We start from the raw sequence: 7,303 nt of genomic DNA on the forward strand, positions 1-7,303 counted from the left end.
GTGTCTGGCGCATGCGCACGACGGAGCTCCCTCCGTCGTGCGCATGCTCAGTGCAGACCATCGACCCACTTGCGAGCGTACAGCCGCTCGCGAGTGGGTCTGAATCAGGCCCAAAGTACTGCAAGTGAAGTGGTGGTTTCTTGCAATTTTTAAACTTTGGGTTATATTTACTAAAGTGCAGGTTTTTAGAAGTGAAGATGTTGTCCATAGCAACTAATCAGATTCTACTTAACATTAATCTAGCACCTTATAGAAGATAACAGCTAGAATCTGATTGGTTGCTATGGACAACATCTCCACTTTTAAACACCTGCACTTTAGTAAATATACCCCTGGTTGTTCTGTGTAGATTATCCAGGTTATACAAACTGCTAGATTTAGTAGTGGAGATTAAGTAAAACTCACAATTGTTGCATACAAGTAGCCCTTCAGTAATAGAGATTGATATTTAAACCTTCAGTTTTCCTTTGGTATAACACCGGTATAACACCATAATTAGGTTGAAAATGTAAAGTGCACTTTTAAATTCTGCATTTATAATATGCACTAAAGCGCAGCTTACAGCCTTATCATGAACCTTAAATCAGGAGACCTGACATGTGAATCCACTGATGGCAAACAACCCCCAAAATACTCTCACTCCCACTAGACTGGCTAGCAATAATTCACTTAAACAGATAAACAGTCCATACCACATGGCTAACAATTGGGTCAATATATCTATAAACTAAATAAAAAACACCTGAAGGAGATAAAATGCATTAATGTATGAAATTAGGTTACCTATAAAGTGAATACTGGGTGTTGCAGTCAACTACCAATAAGTTTTAAAACTGGGCTGTAGCAATACAAGGCAGCAGTAAATACTGAGTGTTGTAGTCAATTACCTGTAGATGACAAGAAGAGAAAATAGATCGTAGATTAAATACTCCTGTACTGTACTAGGCAAATTTAAAAATACATTAAAAACAATGGAGCTGTCTAGATCGTGGCTCCTAGGAGCTAGCAATTAGTTGGTAGAAGAGTGGGATGCAGACCTGACCATCTATGGCTTTAACAGACATATAACAAGAAATGGTATCCTATTGATGGCCCTGATGACATTTGTCCATTAGACTTCTTCAGTCATCTATTCCATCAGTCTAGTCCAGCCTGAGGAAGCAGACGTAGGATCTGAGAAACGCGTACCTAGATTAAGAAATAAAATTACTATTTTATACAGAAATAAGTCTATATCCACAATTATTTTTGGAGTGGGTATAAGGACCCATAGTAATATACTGACGGACATTGGGATGAAAAAATGAATGTCCAAGGCATATAATATATCCCACTCAAGGTGAGCACACTACATATTGTGTACAATCTTGGATTGGGTAAATTGATCTGTACCATGGAGGCTTGTTGTATTTATTACCCCATTTATAACACTACATGTGGAGGAATTGAAGACCTCACCTTAAAGACCAACATTGCATTTTGCAACCACTTTCATGACCATGGCGAAAATTGGGTCCAACGTCTATAACTCACCTCTAATGGGTGAGCGTATATCAATCTTTCACGTTTTATAAAACATTGTTACGGTTTTACACTATATATTATATTTTTTCTATTACATATATTTTTTTGAAGAAAAATACCAAAAAGAAGGTGCTTTCATTAGATGACAGGAAGCGCCGGAAACACTTTACAATACAATTATCCTTTTGAGGGGCCTTGGTGAAAGCTCCTGCTGTTCCTGGCTGCATTTTGGGTCTATCGTTAGACTTCACAGGGAACGTAGCGCCAGCCACTTACATCTCTATCCCTAGTTTTACCTCCTTCCAAACCTACAGAGGAAAGGAAGGCAGCCGTTATATATATGCACTGTATTTATTGTAAGGTTTGGTTTTCCATTTATTGTTCATGACTCAAAATCATCACTAGTTAAATCTTATAACAGCCTAGAATTGTTTTTATATCATATTAACAAAAGTAATTATTTGTATAAAGTGTCAGAATGATCTATCTCCACACATATGGTATAGTACATTACGTGGTATATAAAATAGGATAATAACATGTACAGACACATAAACATTATTAGATGAATAAGTCTTTTATATAAATGCAGGGTCACCTGTCCTCTATTTGCTTTTGAAATACTCCGTAAATGTATTGTGAGGAAGATAAAGTTATATATATTTATGCTGCATGTAAAGAGCATTTGCACCATCTGGAATTGCACCATAGTTTGTCCAGATACAAAGTTACTGATCTTTTTCTGCTTTGCACCCTACAGTAATTAGGTATTTCCTGCCATGTACTAAATGGTAACCCCCTTGTATATCACCATTGCTTGTTGAGGTGCAAAGTTACTTCATTTATTTGTTTTGCTTCCAACTGAAAATCAGCCCCATAGTAATTACCTCTGTTCTGCCATGTAATAAATATTAGCCCCCAATACTCAGTGCTGTAGAATGATATAGAGAAGGGCAGGACTTACCATTGGAATTACAGAGAGGATAACTCCAATTTCCAGCTTGTGTTACACAGAGGCAATGCAGGAAACTATATATAACATAAATTACACCACTGAGGAACAGGAGATAGGTGATTAAGTCATTTGTCCTCTGTGCACCTAAGTGTGATTATACTATATTTCTGTGATTCCCTCTTCTATTAATTTGTTAGCTATCTTGAGGTGTGTTGGGAGTTTGGCTTCTAGTCAGTATGATGTGAGCTAATATAACCTTACCAACACTGTGGAATGTTGAAAAGTTTATTTGCAAAGTATAACAAATAAACCTAAATGTTTCTAGCTTTAAAGTTAACAGGTAACAATCATCATTAGAAAATGTGTTCATATATTATGCAGAACTAGATATATTGTACAGTACCAGTCAAAAGTTTGGACACACCTTCTCATTCAATGGTTTTTGTTTATTTAAATTACTTTCAACATAGTAGATTAATACTGAAGACATCAAAACTATGAAAAGAGGACATGTGGAATTATGTTGTAAACAAAAAAGTGTTAAAACAATCAAAATATGTTTTATATTTTAGATTCCTCAAAGTAGCCCCCTTTTACTTGGATGACAGCTTTGCACACTCTGGCATTCTCTCAATCAGTTTCATGAGGTAGTCACCTGGAATGGTTTTGAATTAACAGGTGTGCCTTGTCAAGAGTCAATCTGTGGAATTACTTGCCTTCTTAATGTGCTTGAGACCATCAGTTGTGTTGGTGGACACCATTATTTAACTACTGTTGTAATCCATATTATGGCACCAACCACTCAACTCAGTAAAGAGAAACGACAGTCCATCATTACTTTGAGATATGAAGATCAGTCGATATGGAATATTTCAAGAACTTTCCTCAAGTTCATATTTCAAGAAGTATCCTCAAGTGCAGTTGCAAAAACCATTAAATGCTATGATGAACCTAGCTCTCATGAGGACGGCCCCAGGAAAGGAAGACCAAGAGTTACCTCTGCTGCAGAGGATAAGTTCATTAGAGTTACCAGCCTCAGAAACCGCTACTTAACAGCACCTCAGATTACAGACCACATAAATGCCCTCATTCAGAGCCGCTCGCAATTAGCGCTCGCTCGTTCATAAAAAGTGGGTGGCTATTCAAATGAACCGTTCGCTCTTTGCGGTGTGTTGCCGCGTCCATGTCTGAACGAGCGAACAAAATATACGCTTGTTTATTTGTTAAAAACGCCCCCTGGCCGCTCGCATCATACGTCATGTCCGCTATTTATTTGATTAATCGAGTACATCGAACAGCGTATGAACTGCTCGCTATTCTTGTGGTTGGTTTTTGCTACCACAATATTGCGAGCAGTTCTGACTATAAAACAACCCAGTGACATGGTCAATGACGCTGCTGTATTAATTATGCACACCCATAAAACGCCCGCTTTGATCTTTAAGCACGCCTGCGTTCGGACATCCACTCCCCGTTTTCAAGCACCTTCTCCTGTTACCACCCACATACGCCTCATTCTGTCACTCAAAATAGCAGGCACTCGCTATATAGCGAACAAACGATTTTCGGCCGCACTGACTGGTTCGCGCATGCGTACTAAAAACCGTACGCATGCGCAGATGTGCAAATATCGCTCAGAATGAGTGTACTGCTGCTTACGAGCGGCTGTGAATGAGGGCCTAAGTCTTCACAGAGTTAAAGTAGCAGACAAATCTCAACATCAACTGTTCAGAGGAGACTGCGTGATTCAGGCCTTCATGGTCGTATTGCTTCAAGTGCAAAGAAGCCACTACTGAGGATGAACAACAAGAAGAAGAGAATTGTTTGGGCCAAGAAACACAAGGAATGGACATTAGACCAATGGAAATCTGTACTTTGGTCTGATGCATCCAAATTTGAGATTTTTGGTTTCTGCATGTGTGGTTCCTACTGTGAAGCATGGAGGAGGAGGTGTGATGGTGTGGGGGTGCTTGCTGGTGACACTATTGGTGATTTATTCAAAATTCAAGGCACATTTAAGCAGCATGGTTACCACAGCATTCTGCAGCGCCATATCATCCCATCTGGTTTGCGCTTACTGGGACCATCATTTGTTTTTCAACAAGACAATGACCCCAAACACACCTCCAGGCTATGTAAGGGCTACTTGACCAAGAAGGAATGTGAAGGAGCGCTGCGTCAGATGCCCTGGCCTCCACAATCACCTGACCTAAACCCAATTGAGCTGGTTTGGGATGAGTTGGACCGCAGAGTGATGGACAAGCAGCCAACAAGTGCTCAGCACCTCTGGGAACTCCTTCAAGTGTTGGAAAACCATTCCAGGAGACTACCTCATGAAGCTGATTGAGAGAATGCCAAAAGTGTGCAAAGCTGTCATCCAAGTAAAAGGGGGCTACTTTGAGGAATCTAAAATATAAAACATATTGTGATTTGTTTAACACTTTTTTGTTTACAACATAATTCCATATGTGTTCTTTCATAGTTTTGATGTCTTCAGTATTAATCTACTATGTTGAAAATAATTTAAATAAACAAAACCACTGAATGAGAAGGTGTGTTTGACTGGTACTTGTATATGGAACTGATGTTTGTATTTTTTTAACTGTATTTTTTTTAATGATTATGTTGTTATATTATTTGCAGTATGCCAGTATCATTAATGCTGTCCCATTTATTTAGAATAGTGTCAGATATCTTATAACCAGGGCCACCATCAGGGGGGGACTGCTGGGACTGGAGTCCTGGCCCAAGACAGAGAGGAAGTCCACCCCTGGCTTCTACTGCTGATACCTGTAGAGCTGCCTAGTGGCAGTACTCCTGGAGGCCATGGGGGAATTGGCCTCCGGCAGCCAGCTGTCAAGGGGGCACAGAGTGATCCATCTATAATGGCTGCCTGTGCACTGCTGATCACTACAGCGGTGCAGGCAGCGGTTATATAGTAGATGGATCTATCCTACCCATTACTGTCTGGTCAGTACTGGTACAAATTAGCTTGTTTTATTGAGGCAAGGCATTCACGCAGCACCACTGACAAAGGAGCCATCCGCAGCATGAAGAGGAACAGCCTCTTCTGTGTGTGTCCAGCCAGACCCATGTGTCCAACCAGCCAGGTCCCCTTCTGTGTCTAACCAGCCAAGTCCCCTTACATGTCTAACCAGCCAGGTCCCCTTATGTTTCCAGCTAGGCCCCCTTATCTGTCCAGCCAGTCCCCCTTATCTGTCCAGCCAGGCCCCCTTCTCTGTCCAGCCAGGCCTCCTTATGTGTCCAGCCAGGCCCCTTATATGTCCAGCCAGCCCCCTCTTCTGTTTGTGTCCAGCCAGCCCCCCTCTCCTCTGCTTTCACAAGCACAGCATGTTTAACTTACTGTCTGCTGCTGTGCTGTCTCAGTGTCTCATATGTCCCGGCCCCCGAACACTGACGCGCCTGCATGTGTTCCCGGGCAACCGAAGCAAGACTGTTAGAGTCGCGGTGGGTCCTCGTGCCCGCCGGCTCAACTTACTCTGACGGAGACAGCAGCTGCTCTCCGTAAAAAAAAAAAAAATGCTAGAAGCCAGGGGCTGGCTGGCAACTTTTAGCCTAGGGGGCAAATGCATGCAGGCGGCCCTGGCAGAGGGGTAGCATGTAGCCAGGGTGCCCGAAGAACGTGCGTGCTACGGCACCCTCCCCCCTCAAGTGTTCCAGGGAGGAGGCGGGTCCATATGGGATTAATGTAAAGTAAAAATAAAGATTAGGAACAGCCCCATCATGGTGCCCATATGCAGTGCCCGCCTGTGCCCCAGGAGAGGACCCCCTTATGCAGGCCTCCAATAGTGCCCCCAGTACTTTCCCCCCTATGCAGCCTCTAGTAGTTGTCCCCTCCCCGTGTAGTGCCCCTAGTAGTAGTAGTCCCCCCTTGTAATAGTAGTCCCCCCCTTGTAGTGCCCCCAGTAGTAGTCCCCCCAGTTGTAGTCCCCCCCTTGAAGTGCCCCCAGTTATAATCCCCAGTAGTGGTCCCCCCTTGTAGTTCCCTCCCCCCTGTAGTGCCCCCAGTAGTGATCTCCCCCTTGTAGTACCCCCAGTAGAGAACTCCCTCTTGTAGTACCCCCAGTAGAGGTCTCCCTCTTGTAGTGCCCCCAGTAGTAGTCCCTCCCTCTTGTAGTGTCCCCAGTCCAGTAGTGGTTCCCCCTTTGTAGTGCCACCAGTAGTCCCCCCCTTGTAGTGCCCCCAGTAGTAGTAGTCCCCCTTGTATTGCCCCCATTAGTAGTAGTCCCCCCCTTGCAGTGCCTCCAGTAGTGGTTCCCCCCCTGTGGTTCCCCCTGTAGTGGTCTCCCCCTTGTAGTGCCAGCCTCCCCCCAGTAGACACACGTAATAAAAAAAACAAAAAAACACTTACCTGAATCCCCGCTCCCGCCGTCACCATCTGCTCCTCCATCTGTCCTTCCCTGGCCGGGCTGCTCTGCATTATGGGAGAGACGTCATATGACATCATGACGCCTCTCCCATTGCCCACTGTGGGAGCCAGAAGATGGAGCGGCTACTGCAGTGGGTGCAGCAGCAGCTAATGAGAGTCTGACAGACTCTCATTGGCTGCTGATCAAAACAAACACACAGCTGCCGGTGCCGGCGGCTGTGTGTTTGTCACTTGTGTAGCGCTGACCGAACTCCGTCCGGTCAGCGCTACCACGTGGTGCAGTCTGTGTCACAGTGACACAGACTGCCCACGGCCCACGGCCCGCATGACGTTGCGGCCCGCATGATGTTGCGGCCCGAGGGGCACATGGCACCCTGCCCCCCGGCCCAGCCTGCCACTGCTAGAAGCGACAGTAGGGGGAAGGGGGAGCAGGT

Source organism: Taudactylus pleione, unplaced genomic scaffold (genome assembly GCF_031769625.1).
Source record: "Taudactylus pleione unplaced genomic scaffold, aTauple2 ptg000061l, whole genome shotgun sequence".
Taxonomy (NCBI): Eukaryota; Metazoa; Chordata; class Amphibia; order Anura; family Myobatrachidae; genus Taudactylus; species Taudactylus pleione.